Source organism: Pocillopora damicornis, chromosome 11, assembly GCF_964200805.1.
Source record: "Pocillopora damicornis chromosome 11, jaPocDami1.2, whole genome shotgun sequence".
Classification (NCBI taxonomy): domain Eukaryota; kingdom Metazoa; phylum Cnidaria; class Anthozoa; order Scleractinia; family Pocilloporidae; genus Pocillopora; species Pocillopora damicornis.
In genome coordinates, this window is record NC_142680.1 from 21,834,074 (window position 1) to 21,858,126 (window position 24,053).

At 38.6% G+C, this 24,053-nt stretch overlaps 1 protein-coding gene and 3 pseudogenes across 2 annotated transcripts in view; 2 read left to right on the forward strand and 2 right to left on the reverse strand.

Moving 5' to 3' along the window:
- LOC149038238 (uncharacterized) overlaps positions 1-24,053 on the reverse strand; it is a 155,601-nt gene that overhangs the window by 86,007 nt on the left and 45,541 nt on the right. The gene's annotated exons all lie outside the window — the stretch shown is intronic.
- Positions 4,341-7,398, forward strand: LOC149038250 (uncharacterized; annotated as a pseudogene).
- LOC149038251 (uncharacterized) lies at positions 7,349-9,478 on the reverse strand (annotated as a pseudogene).
- LOC149038252 (transient receptor potential cation channel subfamily V member 4-like) lies at positions 11,374-19,700 on the forward strand (annotated as a pseudogene). The gene is made up of 14 exons (XR_016181365.1): positions 11,374-11,430; positions 11,532-11,729; positions 12,400-12,694; positions 13,014-13,110; positions 13,652-13,942; positions 14,153-14,226; positions 14,591-14,773; positions 16,982-17,155; positions 17,812-17,958; positions 18,340-18,420; positions 18,786-18,960; positions 19,084-19,144; positions 19,373-19,439; positions 19,595-19,700. The product of XR_016181365.1 is annotated as a transient receptor potential cation channel subfamily V member 4-like (transcript).

Sequence of the window (24,053 nt, forward strand, 5' to 3'; positions counted from 1 at the left end):
CTAAAATCGGCCATTGTCACATGGCTCCATAGACTGACCATGAGACAATAACCATTCTCAAGAATAAGGCTTCTTCTTTTAGAAACTGCAATAAAGTTTTTGGGCTACTCAAACCACTAATTTTTAGAGCGATTTATATAAGCGTATTTGAGCTCAAGAGGCGCCTTACGTGACCAACATGACTTGCACGTCACATCAAGAAAAACATTACCAAAACACTCGAATTCCCTCTTATATCATATGAAAACTTCGAAACAGGTCTCCTTCATGTTAAATATACATATAATTTTCTCCTGAAGCCAAAAATTCATAGCAATCTGAGCAATCTTCGATAGTCTAGTATATGCAAATTACTAGTTCATGTTATTACAACGGTCATATTCGCAACTAATACTGCAACCCAACGATAACAAACGCTTTAATAACATCAAAAGGAATTTTCCAGGCTATAATTACACAAAATTTTACCTTTAGAAGTGGTTTCCATGCCAAGAGTATGCACTTTAACCCGCTCCACCGTTTTCAAGACTTATCCATGCTACCATTTCTCGCCACCACAGCGCGATCGATGGTATGTGATTGCGTTACACACGGGAAGCCCATTAGTGAAAATAATAAAGAAGATGACCAACGTTTTTACCAGAAAAAGGTTGGTCTTTATAAAATCCTTCGATCTAAAACATGTTTATGTAAACGTGAGGTTTTCACAGCCAATTTTTTTATAACAAAGCTACAAAGGGATAATGTCGTATCGTAGCCGTGTATGACGCATATGCACCTATTGTACTTAATTTTCTCAAGGCAGTTGGAATAATGTTGGTGTCCCTCTATTCCAGGAGTCATTACTTTCTGAATACAATGGTCAGTTCGAGCTGGAAAGTTTCTATTTTTCTTTGCCCGTACACGACTTTATCAGTTCATTGATCAGACCAATGTATGGCACTTTTCGTGTAGCAGGAAGGGAATCAATTTCCAATTGGAAATATGTGCAAATATCTTGAAGGATAGAAATAATGAAACGAGTAAGCTTGTTCGTGGCATACAGTTGACAGAGGTTGTATGTGTCATACAAAATGGGATGACTAAGCTGGCACTCTTGAATTATCTTGTCATGAGCTGAGGAGTATGCCATTTCTTCATCAATGGCTGGTACATCGATCTCTGCTACCGATTCCGCCTGTTTGATCTTTGCTACTGACCTTGAGAAGTACGACTTTATCTGCTGTGGTGATAAAAACTCGACAACAGCAAATCGACGCTCTCCGTTTTCATTTTTAGCGCGACGCATATCGCTCGCAACTTGGGATGGATCTTCTTTGTAACCAGTCTCTGGCCAAGTTTGAACTTTTCATCGAGATAATTCTTTTGGTTTTCGTTGAAATGCTTTGATTTCTTAGACGCCCTCAGTGCCCAGCCTTCCGTTTTGTCGACCTTGACATCAGTACAGTAAAGCTGGCCATTTGAGGTTGTGTGCTTGTTCCTTCTGTCAGATTTTGCACATAGAGTATCTTTGCTTTTATCAATGAGGGTAGTTTTCTCTTCTACTATCCTGATACTATCTCTTATCAAGGTGGCGGTCAGGATGGAATTCTGATGTATACTCACGTGACCCCACCGGAACTGAAGCGTAGATGTTAAAGCATAAAGCTTTTGAGACTGTTGCAGAGTCATGCCTCGATCGCCTTTCCGAGAAGACTTCCCATGTGGAGCCCAATCCGATGGACAGGAGCATTTTTTTTTTTATTGCATAACCATCTAGTCCCGAAGTCGTCTCTATGTCTGGGAGAAATTGAAAGTTCTTTATGGCTTTCCTCGACTTCAAATATACCTGAAAAAGCGAAGTCGTTTACTTGTTCACTCAGAATGATAGAAATACAAAGCAAAAGAAACAAGCAAACCAAACAAACAAACGCACACATACACAAAAACAAAAACATAAGACAACGAAACAAAAAAACCAAATTTCATATCATGGGAACTTAGTTTGATATAGAGGGTGCGCAATTCAATGCAAGCCCCGGCCCTCCCCAGACCCATTTCGTAAAATGATGTCAATATAATGGATCTTATTTATAATAGTTATATAATATGTGTACTTATTAAATAAATGAATGAATGGATGAATAAATAAATAAATAAATGTAAAAATGAAGGAATGAAAGAAGGAAGGAATGGATAAATTAATAAATAAATTGTAGGCATGGACCAATGCTTTATATTTCATGACAACATATAATGCTGTTTAGCATCCTGTTGTCTTGGATTCAAGCGTTTATGTGGATTCAAGAGATAAATCTTAAAGCAAAGATAAAATCAAGGGCGTTGAACTGTGTCACGATATAACCTCATTGATCTTAGTGCAAAATAGAAAAGCAAGACAAAGAGGGATACAGTATTTGCCTTTGCTAAACATTCTTGACATCTTTGATAATGAGATATTTACCTGCTCTGGCGAGAAGAAGAATGAACTCACTTTTCAGCTAAGCATGATGGCACTTATATGTTTTAAGATGACCTTGGATGTCTCTTTTGCACTTAGTTAGGGCTATGCATTTACTTTCTCCACTGGTCTTGCGGGAACTACAAGAACCACCAACGAGCTCGGAGTAGCAACATGTCGGCATTTTAGCAAACGAATCAATTTCAGACAATGCCGAGCAAGGAAGGGGAAGGCGAAGATAAGCATTCTCACGCTCATGGGCTTCCTGTGCGTAACGCAATCACAAAAGGGTGCGAGATGAAACTGACTGTAAATTGTTGTTACAGAGTTCTCCTCCCGATCGGTCACTTTTTTAAATCCTAAATTAGGGGGGGGGGGGGGGGGAACAATATTGCATGAAAAATGTTTGAAAATATTTAATATATTCAAGTTTTATTGAATCCATTCCTTCCACTTCCGAGCGATTTATTATTGCTGATTTTCGCTTCTTTATTTCTTTAAAGTTGTTTGATAAACCTCTTTTGGAATTGATAATTAACCACGCTGCAGAAAACGTTTTTTACCACCTAATCATCGCCTCAAAAGAATGACAGTATATCTAAATAAACTGCTAATTCTGGAAGATTAGTGAAGTGAGACAAAAAGTGAAGCAGACAATTAAATAAACACATGGTTGAGTCAGGTCTTCCTCGGGTTGTTCTTCAGACTTTCTATCAACACTTACTCATTTATCCTATCAACGTCACTCTTCCTTAGTAGGGACAGTTTTTGCCTTATACTGTGAGTGATAAAAAAAGGAAATTATTTTATTTTTATTTTTACCTTAGCGCAAAGTTATTCAAAGATTAAACTTACCAAGTTGAATAAACATGTAATGTAGTTGTGACGCGCAACACAGTTAGGCGACAAACATCCAGCCTCTCTTAATTGACAAAGATAATTTGCAGGGAAATTTGCTATAAAAAAACCTTTCTTAAATTTGGAGGGAACTTTTAGAGTTTATTGATGGAATAACATGACAGAATTACCCGCTACAAAGAAATTTACAAAAAGTTACATTTAATGCGACTCCTGGGAAGAAATTAACAGCTCATGTGACAGAAGAAGCATTGAGTATTCGCATGTTAAATAAGTGAACCGCATTACTGAGAAAGTTTCAATGAAAAGGTCTACGTGATTGCAGCCTGGCAGGCGCTTTCATGACAAAAATATCTCTCGTTACATGCAGTTACGAGTAACCTGAAGAAAAAGCGAAGAAAGTGATTATTGAGTAATGAAATTAAATGATGAATAATTTTTTTTTTGTTTTCGATAAATACGCTCTACCTGAATAAAATAATTGTTCGTCTGCGCGACGAAGGATTGTCTATCGCGCTATAAAATATTAACATTCGCAGATGTTTTGTTCTTACCTCGTTTCGATAAATCATAGCTGAGGTAAAAGTAAGGCTCTCAGAAAAATGGCTTACCATTTTTTTTTGTACACAATTCACAGTATTTCCGAGCATTTCAAACGAGTAAACGCGACTGAAAAAGTTTTCATATGATTATTCTGAAAAAAGTAAAGTTTAAGTGATCAACGCTGGGCAGGTGCTCTCAAGACGAAATATTTCCTTTTGCGATCATACGTATTCTGAAGAAAAAAACTAAACGACTGCAGAATGATAGCGGAAACAAATCTAACCGAAGATGGAGCACCCCTTCTTTGGTAAATAGATTTAAACCACAATCCATCTACTACTCAGCAGTTTATGTTCTCCTCTCCTTCATAACCAGTCTTGGGAATTCTCTTATCTTTTTTGCCCTTCACAAGGAATCTTCCCTTCACCCGCCGTCCAAACTCTTGTATCGTTGTCTGGCAACAACTGACCTGTTGGTTGGCATTTTTAGCCAGTCTATCATGGCTACTTACTATATGTCCTTGGTTCACGAACACTGGAGTCTCTGTCAACACGCAAGGGACGCAGCCTACATTATGTGGAGTGTCTTTGTCAACGATGACGGCCATAAGCGTGGACAAGCTTCTAGCCCTGATGTTGGGGCTGAGATACAGACATACTGTAACTTTGAAGCGCACATACCTCATTGCAGCCATCTTTTGGGTTTTCTCAAGTTTCGCCGGGTTGTTGTATTTTTTAATTACCGCATAACCTTATGGCTTGGCCGTATAGGCATATCACTATATTTGCTAACCTGAATCATCTTGTACACAAAGATTTTTTGTACTCTCCGTCATCATCGGGCTGAAGGATGTGGATGCTTTGTCCTTACCTCGTTTTGAAGCAAATAACAAAACGAGGTAACGACACGCAAACGAAACTGAAAGTGTTGCGATCAAAAGAGCTTGCACTGAATCAAATCGATAATTTGGATATCCTTTGCAACTCTCCCGAATTACTTATTTTGTCCAAGGTAAATGCCAGGCATTGCTTGCGAATTTTTGTGAATTCGACAGCTGTAACTTGTTCAAACAAGCTCAGCTTAATAAGCTTGTAACTAACACGAAGCGGCAATACAATTAATACACGCCAGAATAAAGTTAAAGTTGGCAATCGTCGTCACTTAACTGCAGGAACGTCTTTCATTGTCGGAAATCAGAGAAAGTTCGGAAAGATGAGGAACATTTGAAGGAGGAAATCTCAACTAAAAAAACTTAAAATAAAAGTATTTACCTTACACTCAAAAATCTGATACAACCATGCGTTCTGACCTCTGTCGCGGAAATGGAAGGCACGTTTGACTATTTTACAACCTTGCTTCCTCAGTCCGTCATGAAAATGTTTCAAAGTCACTAAGACAGAGAAAGTACTATGAAAGACTCGAAAGCTATAAGAACGAAGAATCGCAACGGCGCGTTGTGAAAATGAAACTGGGAGTTCCTTGGCCCATAAATCTGTGCAAGCTTGAAGCCGGAAATTCTCCAACTGAAATTGAAAGAAGAGCCCACGTATGGGCGGCTGTCACCGCCAAAAATACAAAGATAGAATTGGTTTGTAATAACAGATAGAGTCTAATTGTCTTTTGGAGAACGATTTATCTTATCCTAGGAGATTTATTTAAAATACAAATGGACAAGTCGCATTTGGTGAATGAAATATTCAAACAAAAACTGGTTTATACAATTGAGGAGCTGTGTAGCCACCCTTGTTGAACTGATTAAATAAAAACATGAGTGGCCAAGTGTTAACTGAAATGGTTCAGTGTCGAAATGACAGCTAGCTGTACTTTGGTTCAGTAACTTGACAAAAACGGTTCAGAGTGGTGTGAAATGGCCTAGGTTATTGGCAAATGGTTACTCGTAGCCGCAATGGTTTAGTATCGCATCAATCTACTCATCGTAAAGTGAAATGGTTTAGCGTGACCCCAAATGGTTTAGCGTGACGACAAATGGTTTCCTACAAACCGAAATGGTTTCGTGTTACAGCGGTTGGTGCAGTTGGTTTACGCCGTAACCGCCAAAAATACAAAAGTGAAATGGAAAATTCAAGCTTGAAATTGAATAGGATAAGAATCTCAAGGGCGCCTCAAAACTATACAAACTATATAGTTTTAGGGCGCCCTTAAGTTGTAGTTTCGTCGTCTTATAACAATGAATCGCTTCATCACGTTTCCCAGCTTTGGTTCTTACTGTCTAGACGGTAAATGTTTCGTCTACAACAGAGTGTTCAAACAAGGAGTTGCAATCATCTCAAAGTCAAACAACTGCAGATGCAGCTGAAGCAACTTCTGAAACCTGTACTTCATCAGCAGCTTTTAGTTATCATGATGTGGAAAACAGCTTAAGTTCGTGTGAAGATCAAACACAAGAAGTTAAAAAACTTGAAGGAATTCGAGGTTTTGAACTTGAAAATGCGAAGTTAAAGGCTGAAATAGAGGTATTAAAACGCCAGAGGAGCCTTAAAGATTCCCGCCTTTTTCAGATACGCAATTTTACTACCGACGAGGACATTGCCTTTTATACGGGATTTCCTAATTTAGCAACATTTAATGTTGTGTTTGAATTTTTAAATACTGGATCGAAAGAGGAAAACATTAGGTACTGTTCATAAAAAGAAAGAACTGTCCAAAAGGAGTTTTACGATAGTGGAAACGAGGAACCAGAGGGATGTACTAGCATAGGTAAACGAAGGAGCTTAGAACCCAGAGAGGAGTTCTTCCTTGTTCTTTGCAGACTGAGAAGGGGATTTGCAGAAAAACATCTAGCTCACTTGTTTGGTATTTCGCAGTCGACAGTAAGCAGAACATTCCTTTCTTGGATAAATTACATGTATTTAAAATTTGGTCAAGTATCTATATGGCCTAATAGGGAGGTTATAAGAGCTACAATGCCTGACAGCTTTAAAGAGAAATACTCTTGCACCCGTGTAATAATCGATTGTACAGAAATTAGATGCCAAATGCCTTCCAGCCTTCTGTTGAATTCCAAATTGTTCAGCTCCTATAAGAACCATGTAACTCTAAAAGGCTTAGTTGGAATTGCTCCCAGTGGAGCTATAACTTTTATCAGTCAGCTATATAGTGGAAGCATTTCCGATCGCGAAATTGTTGAACGAAGTGGTTTCCTGAAGTTAGAAATTTGACAATGGTGACACCGTGATGGCCGATAAAGGTTTTACAATTGAAGACCTACTCCCACTAGGTGTAACCCTAAACATTCCCCCCTTTTTAGGGTCTAATAGCCAAATGACAGCAGAAGATGTTATCAAGACTCAAGAAATTGCTTCTGCTAGAGTACACGTTGAACGGGCCATCAATAAAATCAAGAATTTTCACTTATGGGATAGTGTTGTACCCCTCAGTTTGTTTGGGGTAGTAAACCAAATGTGGAGTGTCTGTGCCTTTTTATGTAACATTCAGGACCCTCTTATTTCCACTTAACACTGAGTTAGGCAGAGCTCTGAGGCACACTACAGAATTTCAGTCAATTTAATAAATGTAAACCTGCTTATCCACCTCAGGTCAAATATTTGCTAAACCAACTAAAACTAAGAATGTGATTCGCTTGCTTTCAGTCCCAAACACTTAAAAGATGTCAGCTTTTACATGTAGTTCTAAAGATCTTAAAATCAAAGAATAAAGAAAGCTATCTTATTATACAGACCATGTTGGTTGATACTCTGTTTTAAACATATCAAGTTAGGTATGAGACACAAAATTTCTCTGTACTGGTTCCAAGATTAGATTAGGGTAGTTAACCCTTCTAATGGTTACTGAACTCCACAGAAGCTGGTGCTATGAAAAGTTCAAAATAGCTCTTCTTTAGGCCTTCATTCAATACGTCCCAGAATTGAGGATCAGATGTGATCCTCTCTATACACATGCATAGTTAGTATAGATAACAAAGTCACACCAACTTGCACCTGTAATACCTAGTTGACCCTGTATCTGAAAGTAGTACTGGTGCCTCGGCTTTCCATTTCCATTTTCTGCATAAAAAGTTTCATCGGCACATGCTTCTAAAGGACTCACATGAAATTTAGAGTAGGGACATTTAACCTCTACCAGCCCAAAAGGCTTGCTACAGCCTCGGTCAATGACCTTGCCATCTGGTGATGCTGCTAAAAAGGGAGAGGCCATACTGACAACCATGCCACTTTTGAACACTGAAACTGGGTTCCTTGTCGAAAACATATATTTTTCATATTCTCTTAAGGCTACAGGCTCACAGGTTTTCCCATGTGCAGTTTGTTTGGCAGTGAATGGTTTGGGATGAAGCAGATTATTTACTAGAGTGTTATGTTTCATTTGCCTTTTTACAATTGTGTGGAAATTAGATGCTGTATACCGAAATTTCCTTTCAGCCTGCCATTCCTGTGAGGCTGCTTGTTCACTTGTTTTCTTCTCTATGGTATTCAGGAGTGCTTCCTGGTTGCTGCTTAAATCATCTGGCTTTTCATACTGCTCAGATTGTTGCAAAGGGAATGGAGGATATACGGAAATAGCATTTTGTTCATCATTACAGTCCACTCTAGGCACTGAGTCAATATTACAGAAAACTTGAAAATTAGACTCTGTGAACTGTAACTGGTAACTTGCATATGAGCCACTTGGACATTTTCCAAATTTTGTTTCCTGTAAGTTGGTACCACCAGTAGACATAATTTGAGACAAGGCAAACTTAGGGTTGATCTCTTGAAGCTTGTTTTTTAACAAAGCTTCATCAGATGCTGGTATACCCAAATTTTTCCTAGCTTCATACAACAAACACCTTACTCCACTATCAGGGTTATACTCTGTGTCTATATTCGACTTTTTTACCTCAAGTTCCATGACAGGTTGGGGATTGATTTTATCTCCTCTTACAGGCCAGTGCCATAGTTGTAAACTTGAAGTGCATGCCTTAGCTTGTGTCATATCAGATTCATTTTCCAAGTCCTTAATATCTTGACAACAATACAAGCTGAACTTACAGAGTTTCATCATAACAGCAAGCACATGATTGCAAAAACCAACAGATCCTGCTACACATGTAGACGAAGTATATTTAACAACTCCACTCACTAAACAAAGTGCAACTTGTAATTTGTGGGGTGGCTCATTTTTTTAAAGCTATAGTAACACAAGCATTTGAAATAGAAATATTGGTCATCACTTGCGCACGTTAAGTCTTTCAGGTATTCATCATCAAGAAATGTTTTTGCCTTTTTCATGCTTGTTGGAACAGCATGGTTCTGTTTATTTCTGTCAAAGTTTTTTCCAGATTTAGAAATATGTAAATCCATCTCTGCCCTTGTGAATAATGGCATTCGTTGCAAACTTGTAGACCATCCGGCTGATGGAAATTTAACAGTACTTTCCTCAGGCATCGCATCACTTTGAGCGAGTTGTTCTTGTCTCGCCTTTCGACGCTTGTATATCAGATTTTTATCGGGATCCACAACATCTTTATCACGACCAGACGCAACATATTCAAGAACTCTTCAAAATGAAAAGTAGAAAAACTATTAATCATTACATTTTTGAAACGTTTCATCGAGAAAAATAACTCCTAAATCTTTTGATCTCCATTTACAATATCAAAGTCTCTTTTAATTCTAAAAAGTATCACGAACGAGTGACAAATACTGTACTTACCTTTTAGACAATTGTGCCTTTGTTTTAACCCCTTTGCTGGATCGCCACGACATTTTAACTAAAAGCGAAGTTCATCTGTTTTAAGAGCAGTCGGATTTCTTCCCTGAAGCGATGCTCCGGGGATATCTTCCTCCGTAAGACACTGAGGAAGACGGCTACTTACAGAGCCATGAGCGGCCATATTTCTAATACGAGTAAACAAGGCCCAACTAGCCTCGTTTTCAAGTTGATCGATCCCAGTCTCTTTTCGTTCTGCATGGGGTGAATACTTTCGGAATTCAACGATTGGCGTCGGTGAGGTTCCGAAATCTTTCTGGGCCCGACAAGTTTCCGAACACGTCACACAGTGTCGTCGCGTAAGTGGCGTACTTTGCAAGCAGCACAGATGTGGTTGTTGAAAATCCACTATAAAATGAGCAAAACACTCCAACAGTTGGTGCAGCACATTGATTTACGTGCTATCAACAATAAGCAAGAACATATGAATGTTGTGCCGCGTAGCACTGGGAACACAAATGGTGAAACAGAGAATTAACTCTGAAGTGTAAATTAAAGTGCTATTTAAACCCATGAATAACCCATTGGGCGTTAGCCCTAATAAAGGGAAACAGGGAACCACACGAGGCAAAGAAAAAATCTTTTGACCTCGGTGGGAATCGAACCCACGACCTCCGGATTAGATCTACCGTTACTCTGCCGACTGAGCTACGAGGTCGCACAGAGAAAGTCGGGGACGATTTAGGATGGTGAATTCATGGGTTTAAATAGCACTTTAATTTACACTTCAGAGTTAATTCTCTGTTTCACCATTTGTGTTCCCAGTGCTACGCGGCACAACATTCATATGTACCCTTACTTTCTCTTCGCCGCGATTCACCATCCTAAATCGTCCCCGACTTTCTCTGTGCGACCTCGTAGCTCAGTCGGCAGAGTAACGGTAGATCTAATCCGGAGGTCGTGGGTTCGATTCCCACCGAGGTCAAAAGATTTTTTCTTTGCCTCGTGTGGTTCCCTGTTTCCCTTTATTAGGGCTAACGCCCAATGGGTTATTCATGGGTTTAAATAGCACTTTAATTTACACTTCAGAGTTAATTCTCTGTTTCACCCTTTGTGTTCCCAGTGCTACGCGGCACAACATTCATATGTACCCTTACTTTCTCTTCGCCGCGATTCACCATCCTAAATCGTCCCCGACTTTCTCTGTGCGACCTCGTAGCTCAGTCGGCAGAGTAACGGTAGATCTAATCCGGAGGTCGTGGGTTCGATTCCCACCGAGGTCAAAAGATTTTTTCTTTGCCTCGTGTGGTTCCCTGTTTCCCTTTGTTAGGGCTAACGTGAAACATGGTTATTCATGGGTTTAAATAGCACTTTAATTTACACTTCAGAGTTAATTCTCTGTTTCACCCTTTGTGTTCCCAGTGCTACGCGGCACAACATTCATATGTACCCTTACTTTCTCTTCGCCGCGATTCACCATCCTAAATCGTCCCCGACTTTCTCTGTGCGACCTCGTAGCTCAGTCGGCAGAGTAACGGTAGATCTAATTCGGAGGTCGTGGGTTCGATTCCCACCGAGGTCAAAAGATTTTTTCTTTGCCTCGTGTGGTTCCCTGTTTCTCTTTATTAGGGCTAACGCCCAATGGGTTATTCATGGGTTTAAATAGCACTTTAATTTACACTTCAGAGTTAATTCTCTGTTTCACCAATAAGCAAGAACCTCCTCTTGAAGGAGATCAACAAGACGATGTTTTAGGAGATGAACTGGACACGGAATTTTGGATTAAGGTGAGCTTCGTGAAATGTACTCAGAGGGAAAATTCTTATGTCAGGTATTTTCAGATATCAGAACGAACTACGTGTATGTCGGAAATAAATGTGTCTGATCCTCATCGAAAACTAAGTTTTATTTTGGGGCAGGTGAGTACCTTAGAAGCTCAAAACGCCGATTTATAACCTCGGGATGTGTTTAAGTCAAATGGCCATTCAGCTCCAGGTTAGCGATCATCTTTTACGTATAGGTCCATGAGAGGCAGAAAGAAGGGCAGATGTCATGGAACAGGGCAATGGATGTAGTTACTGTGGAAAGGCTGATCCAGAAATACAAAGATAATGGGGAACTGGACCGTGAGGATCCAGCACTGTCAATGTTAAAAGCTTGGCCAGCATCTAGAAAGTACAAAAGTAACCCTGATAAACTTCCAGGCCTTGAACAAGTGGTATGTTAGTTCTATATGAAATAGCTGTCTTACATATTATTTCCTAAACGGATTTGTTGAATGGAGCTTGTATCGTATATTCAGGAATGTATCCTTGCTCTTTACCAAGAATCTAATCCTTACAGCTCTCTAAAGGAAGTATTTAAGTTTAGGAGAATTTTGTCTGGCCTTTGGTCATGCATAAATGGCTGCTTGTAAGGGTAAATGTAAGCAGTGCTGTAAACATCAAGAGATCATACAGTTTTTAATCACTATTATTATTATTATTATTGTTATTATTATTATTGTAACCATGACATTCTTTTAAGAGAAATACAACCATTCAAGGCAAATGAAAACATGGAAGAGTAACAGATCCCTGAAGTAACAGGAAAATTAAGAGTGTCAGAGAACTGATTTAATAATATTATACATAGTAATCTGTTAGGTTGTTATTGTTGTTGTTGTCTTTGAGGCTTTGAACACAAATGATGTTTGGTCTTTTTGTACACCTTTGCAAGCTGTATGCCTAAAATCCCTGTTAAAATTTAACATCCAATAGGGTTCTGCAATGATTGTCAAAACATAGCAAACTACACATTTGTTTGAATAAATGACCTAATTTTGTTGTAAAAATATGGTAACTTTCTTTATCGAGTCGAATGAAGCACTTGGCATTTTCTCTTTACAGATAAATCGTTATTTGGAGATTCTTCTAGATATTGAAATGAACTTAGACAACCAATATGAGAAGTTCAGAGACAAAGAAGACAAAATCAAGAGGACATTAATGCATTATGTGGCAGAACTTGGTTTTTAGATGTAGCAAAAACACTTGTAAAAAAGTGTCCTTTGCTCCTTGGTCTGAGGACAGCAGAACAGGTAGAACCTGAGAAAATCAGACGTTTGTTACCAGCTGAGTTGGCATTAGTGGCAGACAATGATGAGATGGCTGCTTACTTGATCAGAATGATGTGGCATGAAAGGTAGAGTGACATCGGTTGGAAAAAAAGGGTTAGTCTAGATGTGTTGCTACTGTCACCCTGGATGGAATGCTTCATTCCATCATGGGATGTCTTCCTTTCTCCCTTTAGTCATGTGTCTTGCTTGAGAATACAGCACCTTGATCTCCCTAGGAATTACATCTAGACCTCTCAACCTGAGCTCAAAAATGATAATAACCATCAAGTCAGCAGTGTGGAGGGGAGAGGGGTAATAAAACAATCAGAATATAAATTCTTAAAATAACCTATTAATTAGTTTCACATAAATTTTATTCTTTAATTTTATCCCAATTCTCTTTAGTGTGCAAAGGTTATTTTCTTGGAAAGCTGATGATATAAGAAAACTTCCGCCATCTTTCTTCAATTTACATTCCATTATTGAGAATCGCAAAATGAAGGTAAGAAGATACTTATAAAGACAACTAGTGCATTGATCAATTCAAAGCCACAAAGTGACTGGCATTTGATTCAAAGGCCTTCCCAGAGGTGGAGAATTTCAAGTTTGCATGGGTGGGGTGGGGTGGGGAATTTGATCCAAGTTGATCTGTGCATAACAGATTACTTGAAGGGTTAAACCTTTAGCCCCAATAGTGACTAGCATCTAATTTCTCCTAACAATATAACTGCCTGATCAAATGTACAGGTAATGAGAATGAATGCGATGATCACCAATGATGAAATGTCTTGATGTTTGAACAAATTCTCTCAATCAGTAAAATAGGAAACATATGGAGAAACAGTGACGAGAATATACATGTTGATATTGGGGCTTAAAGGGTTAAGAAGATGTGTGCTGAATTGAAGTGCATTCATTATTATCTCCATGACCTTGAAGCTATTATCTTGATGTCCTGACACACGGACCATAGATATTCAATAGAACCTTCTCGTTTGGTTCATATTGATACAAACGATGATTGTTTTTCATCGCATTTTCAGAAAACAGTAGTGGCTTTATTGGACCAAATGGTGATTCTCCATTGGCCTTATCTACCACAACGCAAAGACACCTATGACACAGATGAAGAGGAAGAAGGAATTGAAGGAGCCTGGAGTACAATTACTGATGATCCCTTGAGCTATCATTTTTATTATCACATTTTAGATGGTGATGAAGGAGGAAGACCTCCAAAGATTATAGAGTCAGTGGAAGATAAACAGATCGATAATAAGTACTTTAGCCTCAAGGACAAATCATGCTTACACTTGATTGCAAAGAGCAAACATATGGTAGGGTAACAAACTGATGCCAAAGGTATTAATCATATTTCTCCATATTCTTGGATTTATAAAAAAAGGGGGGCTGTCGCAGTCTGTTTCAAACTGCTTGTCAGACTCTAACAGTTCAATACTTAAAATAGCTAAGAAAATTAGACAACTTGTACTAGCTTGCACTGTAACAAATTTCTTACAAAAAATATTTCTTACTCTCAATTTCAGGAGGCTTTGCAGCATCCTGTGGTCAGGATGTTGATTAAAACAAAATGGAACAGTTATGGATTTGTATTTCCCTGGTAAATTTGTTTGATGATTTTATGGGGTTAAAGTAATATAACTTACAGGTCAAGGCAGACCAGAGAATGTTCTTAAAGGGGGAAAAGCTGGTATCCCATTGCAAACTATCTGAGTTGTTGATTACTTTCTCTCAGAGAGATTAAGAGCTGGGGTCAATTAGCTTCTATAAAAAAATTATGATTAAATTACTTGTTTAAATTTATGAGGTTTAATCTTTAGAACAAAAACATCAAGAGGCAATTTTTATCTCGAGGAGTAGTAAATATAAAATAGAATTGAAAAGGCTTCACCACTTGAAACTTTCATCAGGATGATACAGTCAACATAATTATGTACGAATTTAACCTTGCTTGCTTTCCACAGCCTTCAAGTGGCATTCTATGTCATCTTCTTGCTCTTCTTGTCGTATTCTCTGATACATGGCTCAACAAGAACGGATCCCACCCAGTACAGGGGTGTGACGGATTTCTTGCGTGGATTTTGTGAGGTTGTCACTCTTGCTATGGCTGTCTTTTATATCTGTGAGGAATTCAATCAGATGAGAGTGTAAGTGACACTTATTCTTAATCAGACCAGCGCCTCACAATTTGTAAATGCGTGACTTTCAAACTTGCGTGACATTTGCGTTACAGTTGGCCTTTGTGCCATTTGATTCCTTTAAATAGTTTTTCTCTCCCGCTTTCATTAATCGCCTGTTCATGTTCGGTATTCACCCAAAGTTAATTTATAAAGTGTGATTTCAAGCCACCGGCGTATAGGGACTGATATGTAAGTTGTTTTCGCTTGTTTTGTTGTTTATCTCGTTTCGAGCAAGCTCTTTCGTCTTTATTTGTATATATATATATATATATATATATATATATATATATATATATATCTTGTGTTTGCCGTAGCTCTTGGTTCATTTATTAGTTCCTTTATTATGTTAGATTCATTTACGCTGTTAAGTCGCCACGTGTTTAATTCAATACAATCTATTATATAAGTCCCTTTTTTAATTTGCTTACAGTTTACGAGATTGATTAAAGTTATGTCCCTGTAACATATCCCCTGGATTTGGTTGGCATTTTTCTCCGGTCGCGATTTTCTTGGCCCTTCATCGAGCCTTGATGTTCGTTTGCCGCAACACAATTAAAAACTCATTTTGCATTAGGAATCGTAACCCTTTGTGAAAACGGAATTTAAATATCGTTTCAGTATGTCCTGTTATCGCAAAGTGTTTCATTTTGGCGTCCGAAAGACTTAAGATGATTAAACCATGCAATTGTAAGCTCAGTTTCGATGTCGCATTTTAGCATTTTTAAGCATTCAAACAGTACTCACAGTGACAAGATAGAATTTCCCTCTTTGTGTCTTTGTGTTTTGTGGAATTACGGTCGTTTCGCCTACGGGTCGTTTCGCCTACGGTTAGAGTCGATTCGCCTACGTCTCATATGTCAGTTCGCCTACGTGTTAAAACATGTGTTACAACAGTTGATTCATCTACTTTATGTGCGATCGCGCTCGGATCCTAGTCGGTCGATTCAATTCCTAGAGCGTGACTCATAAAGTCAAGCCTATCGAAGTTAAATAATTGTAAATAAGGAGCGTTCGTTTACCTGAAAATTTCCGTTTTAATTTGATTCATCTTCGTTCGAGTAAAAACAAGTTATGTAAATATCGCATATTCTGAGTTGCAAATTACACGGTTCTCCAATTACACTCAATAACCATGAAGCGTACTCATTTCGCGACATTTTAATTCTAATACACTTATTACATGCGGGGACGTTTAGGTTATCCGAGTGACACCTGCCCCTTAAACAACAGATCATTCGCGTTTAATTCCACAAGGCGCAGAGGAGTTCATTGTGACGGTAGGCGAGGCGAAAAGTTTACCGAGCCGATCGTACGATTCGCCTGTGTTAACTGTATAATCGACAATCAAACCGTCAGCGATCATAAAATTTAACTACAAAATATGTTACTCCTCATTTTAATACACATCTTCATGCTCAGTTTTACAATCGCACGTTTCTTAAATCATTTTAAGCAAAATATCTTTCACACATTCGTAGACGACCGGGTTCCGCCATAATAAAGTTTTTAAAAACGAAGTTAGATGTTTTAGCGCGTTGTTTTTCTAGCCATCGAGGATAGAATGGAAGGAATAATACAAGGAACAAAGACTTTTAATAATTCCGATTTAAAGCTTCAACATCTGACTCGTAGGCGAACTGACATATAAGACGTAGGCGAATCGACTCTAACCGTAGGCGAACAGACCGTAGGCGAAACGACCCGTAGGCGAAACGACCGGATACCGTTTTGTGTATGATTCTTGTTCTCCGTACACGTTTCGTAAAATATATTGTTATGCCATGTGACCAGGCCTGTCACATGATGCAGTTTGGCCATTGTTCATATAATTTGAACATTTGTCAACTGTTTTCCCTGTTGGAAATCCAATGATACTTATGAATTTAACTCTGAAGAACAAGGAAACTAGTCAAAATAAACTCCTCTATTGATCGACTCTCCATTTACGGCAGTAATATTTTAAGAGTCCAGAAAGTCTGATGATAGGGTAAACGCAATAGGGAACGGCCTGGGATGAGGAAGGGAAGGGATTGGCTGGTTGAGGACCGAGTCTTTCAGCCCTGATTGGTCACACCTGAAAAAGTAAAAAGGCCACTGAATTAATCGCGTTATTATTAAGAGAGTCACATAAATGAATACATAAGAACAAACTTTATTTTGTCTGATTTTTATCAGAGATGGGAGCACGTACTTCACAGATCGGATGACCCTGTTTGACTGGTTAGGCCTGCTGCTGATCCTGTGTATAATACCTTTACGGTACACTCACAGCAAGTTACAGTGGATGGTGGCTTCCTTAGCCTTCCTTTTCAACGTCTTGAGGATATTTAAGTTTTCCTGCGTGACAAGGTAACCTTCGCACCCGTTGTAACCGTTGTAAAAGTCAAGACTACGGAGATAACACTTTGGAATAAGTTGCTTACATTGGTAATGAGTCAATTTATAAATCTAACACAGATTTCAGACTTAAGGCCTAGGCGTCGGTTCTGCCGATTTTAGATTCTCATAGAGAAAACTGAGAAAATTTGAATCCAGTTTTGAGAGCTTTTTTTTAAAGTCAAATAGTTCGCGCTGCACTTTGATGAAATATCTTGCCACTTTGTTAGTCAATAATGTTACTTATATGCTAAATGAATACGAGAGTAATCGCAATAGTGAACTCTACTTAAGCAATAATGGAAATTAGCAGTAGTGCTTTTTACCGGTGAAGATTACTTTCGTATTCATTTATTAATCCGTAGGTCTCTTATGCGATTTTCATATCTTCGCAGTCCTTTAACATTATTTAGAGTCCAAAAGCAAATTGGAAGCAAACTCAGCGTAACTGTGTCACGCGCGAAGGTCCAATGATTCGCCCACGATTGAGCATTTACAGATACTATTTGACACGTTTCTTTCAATTTCTCAGAATTTTAAATTGCTTTTTGCATTGTTTTTTCTCCTTTCTGTTTATTGATTTAAATTTGCCTTTTCAAAACGTCTAACCACCCTCGCATCTTTTCCAGGACTACAGGGTTATACACTAAAACCTTGGCGAAAATCATTTTACACGATGTCACCAAATCTATGACTGTTTTCGTTGTCATCTTCCTCTCCTTCTGTGGTGCAATAGCTTTATCTCTCCGTTACTCCACTGAAAACCACCACTTTAGGTGTGTATTAATCTCTCCTTCATGAAGCTTTGTTTTATTCTGAAAAAGTTTCTAGCGGGTATTTTGCTAACTGGTTTGTTTAAGGAACAATGCCAGTGTTAGTTGGCAGTTTTAAGATCAAAACTATTTGGTTTGGTTGACCGAGAAATTCTCAATATTTACATTTCAAAATTACAATGAGAATTATTTGAATCAAGGAAATTTGAGCTTCTAAAACGGCAAGGTCTTCATTGAGCCCCAGTTAAGTGCTGAAAAATGTATCATTTAAATTTGCGATGATTTTCGTATTTATATTTTTCTTAGCTTGGCCTACCACGTCACGAAACAATCATGTGTTCTCGTCTGCTTTCTTTAAATATATTACGCATATTATTATTTTAGGAACCTTGAAGACGTGTTTATCAGCGGATTTCGTGCATTGACTGAACAAAAACCTATGGTGGTAGATTACTCAGCATTCAAGTAAGTGTGACTGACAAGGAGAAATTATTTTTAGCAATTTTGGTTATCTAGATTATTTAGTGATATCTACCACTTGGACGTTGCAATTATAGGCACAAAATATACGAACACGTCTCAACAAATCAGTTTATATTATCCGTCGTAGTTTAGAACGAGAGTGTGGCTAATGGTGCTTCTCCATCACGAAAAGCAATTGTAAGCTTGCCCTCAGTCGTTGTACTCCAGTCAAGTAATCAGCTGCAGACCTCCTTTCACGCAGGCATCTTCTTAAGAGAGCAATATTTCTGTAGCAGGGATTATAATCGTGAAGGTGGCTTTGTTTTGGAAAGTTTGCAATTTTTTAATCCCAGTGGTGTATCTTGCAGCTGGCTTTCAATTCTGCTGATGATGGCTTACATGGGAACAGTGACGGTGATTCTCCTCAATATTCTCATTGCACAGATGAGTACGACATACACACAGGTCAAGAAAGTCGCTCGTCTGGAATATGATGTGGATCGTATTTTACAGCTCACTCGCATGGAGAGATTTCCTTTTCTGGTATGAACGCATTCGTCGCTAATGAATGTGCGGCGTCTATGAGGGAGATAAAGAACCGGCAGGGGAAGGAGGAGGTTGTGAATATTAGCATTCCTCGTTTTATATATTTCTTTTCTTATGCAGAACTTGCGGGTGAAGTATTACAAAGAGGGAGATTGGATCAATGAAATGAAACTCCCGCAAGGTATGAGTGAATAATTTTACTAGGACTGCTTCCAGCTCCATTGTTATATGCAGCAGTATGAGAAAACAGTTTTTTGTTGTTGTTGTAATCTTGTTGCTTATTTGTAACTTTCTGAAAGAGGTGAGATGAAGGAGACCTTTTACTCAATTAAACAGAGAAAATATACTTTGTCTTCCTATGCCTTAGCAGCTGCAAGGCGCTTCAAATGTGATCTTGGTTTATTTGTAGAGCTTCTTGAATTCAGTGAGGATCGTAGCCCTTGGGAGTCGGTGGAAGAAAAACTTGCTGCAATCCGGTAACTATCATTCCTTATCATATTCCCTCTCTTTCATTAACTTTTTCTCCCATCAACAACTGACGGGCTTTCGAAACTGAGACATACTTACATGCACTCATCTTCTTCTGTGTCAGTGGCCATGTTTCACATCTTTTGTTGTGATTTTTGCTCAGGGATACGATGAGGAAGATGGTGAAACAGATGAGGCCTGGAAGCGGATGAATGGAGCTCTATCTGCCTTCATGACTATGGTGGGATTACTTCCTTAGTCTCCTTTTTTATGCGATGATTTCTTTGTCATTTAACTCACAATTTTCATACGACAGCATTGACGCTATACGATTGCTGAGCCAATCAGATCTAAAAGCCTAGGGCAGTATAAAATGCGTTCAAGCCATCGATTGGTTGTAAATAAAGGTTAAGTAAACAACAAAAGGAAAACGCCACCGAGCTTTCGTAAAACTGTTTGAAACTGCTTCATTTTGTAACCGACACTCTTGACAGTAAACCTTAGGGTGATTAACATAACGTGTTTGAGTAAGTTATTTCATCGAAAGTATTTGTTTTTTCTTTGTTTTATATAGCCAAAATGCTTGTTCCCCATAAATATCTACGAGACGTGACGGTTAACTACGATATGTTTAGTTCAGTGAGTTCTTTTACTTATCGTTTTACCACGTATGCTTTAATTCAAGAGTGTGGTATACATTTAACAGAACCTAAGTAAAATTAACCGGAACGGTAGCGGGTTGAACTATTACGGGAGAGACCTCTTAATGCGATCAGGGGATAAGGATTCCGTGAATGCTTCCCTTTCTCACTTTGTAGAGCGCAATTCGAACGGGGTTCGTAAAATCAACAGATAATTTATCATAGTAACATTGAGAACAAAGGAAAATAGCTAAAACAGTCAAAAGAACTCAGGTAAAACAAGCAACTGCAATAAGAGCGGCTACATCAATCTACTTCGTGGCCGTCCTTTGAGGTGTCACGTAACTCATTTTAATGAGGCCTCTTTTGGGTGAAGTGTTGCGTTACATTTCAAAGAACGATTGAGAAGGATTCGTGACTACTGGAGAACGTGGGTACCAGAGTCGCGATTGGTTTCAGTCTGGAATCTGGTAAAGTTGGTTTAGATGATGGCGCGACGATTGTGTGTCCATCAATTTGCAAACTTTAGCAAGAGCAACGAATTCTGGAGACTGCTGTACATTTTTTGACATTCAGGTAGACATATTTCTGTTCAGTTTTCCAACCATATTTCTTTTTCCAGGGAAATGATGAGAAAGATGGTCAAACAGTAAGCCTGGACAAGAATAAAAAGGGTGTCTGTGTGCATTACATTTATAGAGAGAGATACCAAGCCACTTTATTCGGCCTTTGTAATCAGTTGTTTTTATACGACAATGTTGAACGTTAACTGCCTTTGAGGGAAAAAGATAGCGATGGTTATAATAAGTATTTCAATAGATTACTTGCAAAGCTGCAATCAGGCTGTTATGTTACAAAACAAGCATTGAGATCAAAGTGTGTGGCTGAAAGTTGAAGGAAAAAAAAACCGAAAATGGGTGTGACAGACAGTTGATTGCAATAAAAAATAACCTAAGCACGTAGGAAAACCGAGCCGACTAAAGCAGCTGAATTCAAGAGGAGATACCGGCAACGAATAATAAATGCAAGGCGGTATGATACTCGAGCGTGGTAAAGGTCTCATTGAGCCCTCGTAGGAAATATTCCATGGCTTCGTCACTAACTATCGTCTTCTGGTCCACATGTTTCAGCAATCCCGTGAAGGAAAGTGACATATTACTTTGACAAAAACTTTGTAAATAAAACTACTTTTAAAATAGTAAATTGATGGCACACATGTAATGTTGATCAATGATTTCCGTTTCTCAATTGTATTTCTTATCTACTCGCACTAATATTAATATCAAAATCCAAAGTGTTGTCCGTAGTTTGAATGTAGATCGCATCGGTTGACATTCCGTTCCACCCAATAGGACAATTTACACACCTCTTATAATTCATCTTTACATAGTTACGTTTTGATAAACTGTCGTAGATAATAATATCTAGATCACATCGGTTGGCATTCCGTTCCACCCGATAGGACAATTTACACACCTCTTATAATTCATCTTTACATAGTTACATATTAATAAAATGTCGAAAATAATAATATCTAGTTTTCTATCTTTTTCTGGTCGCACGCTACATGACAATTAAATATCTAATTTACGATATGCAGCCCAGAAATTTTGATGTACGGGTCAATCACTGGAAATCAAAGTTATTGTTCAACATTTTTAAACTTGCTCGTAACTTATGAAACGGTACATTTTCTACATCATAAAGGAATCTCCAAGCAATATTTTTCTCATGGAATACTCAAGCTGGTACAGCAAAGGACTTTCAACAATTTTTTCTCCTTGCAAATTAAAAATTCTCTTTTCATCAAGACCATCCGGGATCCAATCATCATCGGCTCTTTCCGTCGTCAAGTATACAATTATCAGTTTGTCAATAAATTCTTTGTTACCTGTGAACATCTCGTGTATAACCTTCCCGTCAAAAGTAAGGAAATCGTCGTCCGCCTCTTGCTGTCTTCCTCTGATGAGGGACGAAGCATGGCGTGATCCGACCAAAACGATGCAGTCCCCTCGGCATTGAAGTTCACTCTTGAAATCCCCTTTCTCTGCTGAAATTTCGGTGATAGCCCTTAAATCTGTTAAGTTTCGAAGCCTAACCTGCAAATAATCTTTTAGTTTCCTGGCTTTTATCTTGTCGCTCTCAGTATACAGGAACATAACGTATTTCATTTTTGACTGCTCGAATTCGTCTGCGGGGTATAAGTGAGTCGAATAACATCGTCCACGGATGCTTGTTGGTGATGCTGAATGATATGTGACGAGCAGACTAGCTCAAATCCGTCAATATTGAAAGAAGCTCGAGGGCATTCAACCACGGAAAGATGAAATATATACTATCCACAGATGTGTGAAAATGTCAAGTGTTGCACGCTAAGGAGAAAGAATTCGGCTTTGGAAAATTGTGTTGCACTTTTGAGTGTGCATATCTACACAAATATATCTACAAAAAACAAGCGCGGAGAATCATATCGTTGTACCCTTAGGTGTTTGGAACTGTGACGAAATGACACTCTGCACGAATCATCTCTGACATAATTGCAAAAGCGCGCTTTAACATGCTATGCACAATCAGAGCAAGATGGAATGTGTTTAATTAGAACCCATAGTTGGCTGTCGGTAATACTACTCTTTTGTATTTTCGCAGTCCTCTGATTCTATGGTTTGTAAAGTTTGACGCTAGCAAATTTGTACTTCAATGAAAGAACGCATTTGTAGCTATATAGTTAGAGACTTTTCTGAGATGATCAATTTGGGCGCGGTAGAGCTTTTTAACCATTCTCTTTAAGATAAGATTGGACACTGTATTGTTTCATTCCAGGGAAACATAGGCCTGTTTTTGTACTTATATCACTCTCAGCTTCACTATTCAGTCGATTGGAATTGGTCGACAAATGTCAGTAACAATTTGTCATGGAGCTCACATTTATTGGGTTCCCATGAGAAATTTCAATGGCACCAGGCTATGTGTAATGCTAAGTGATTTTTAGACCAAATAAATATTTATGTTGGGCACCCAGAGCGATTAAATTAGTTTGCATTTTGATGAGTACTTTAAGACAATTTAATCAACCGGTACCAGATGAAAATCATTAGATTATTCTTTTTCAATCGTCAGTCATAGTTTTCCCACGTTGAATTTAGAGCAATTTTCGATTAAGCGTCGAGATTAATCCGGGATCGCATTGGTTTTGCCTCATTTTGCTTTGTCATTGGTTAAGGAAAGTAACTATCTACTTGAGTTTCTCTATCCCATCTGATATCGCTGAATGCGAGGGCCACGTGGATGATATCCCTGATTTGCGCTGAGGAAATGTCACTGAAATCTACTTTAAAGCTCTTTAATCCTTTGGTTGATTCCTTACTCGTTGCTCAGATTAGTGTAACTGATAGCAAAATAGATAAACGTAATTGAGGAAGCCTCCGTATTGTTATTCCGTCAGAGGACTCATGTTGGGTTGTTATATGAATCCTAGTGGCCCACGAGGGATCTCTCTGGGCGCTGGCCAAGAGGACTACAGTGCTAACAATGCCCGCGACTGATCTCCTAAACCTAGTTAACTTATTGCCTTATTAGATGACTTGGGAATAAAGTCATCCTCCTTGGCCAGGATTGCTAGGGAACACGAGAACCTCAAGTAAAAATAATTAAAGAAGAAGGTGCATACGCAGAAAGTAGATGAAGCTGGTGATATATGGTTCAGAAATGGAAAAAAAAGAGCAGGAGTTGTTGGAGCACAACGGAAAATACAATAACAACAAACTGGAACCTCAGTTTGATATTCACTAAGATAGTGTCTTGGAAGATGAATATGATGGAGAGTTCTGGCTTAAAGTAAGCTGACTTAAGCGTTTGATAATAACCTTTGCCAGTCTTGATCGCGGATTCATTAGCCGAAGCTTCGCCAACGTTGAAGTTTTGTAGAGACTGAACGAGTTTTTGTCGCTTGAATGAAGAAAATTGGCAAATGAATTCAATGAC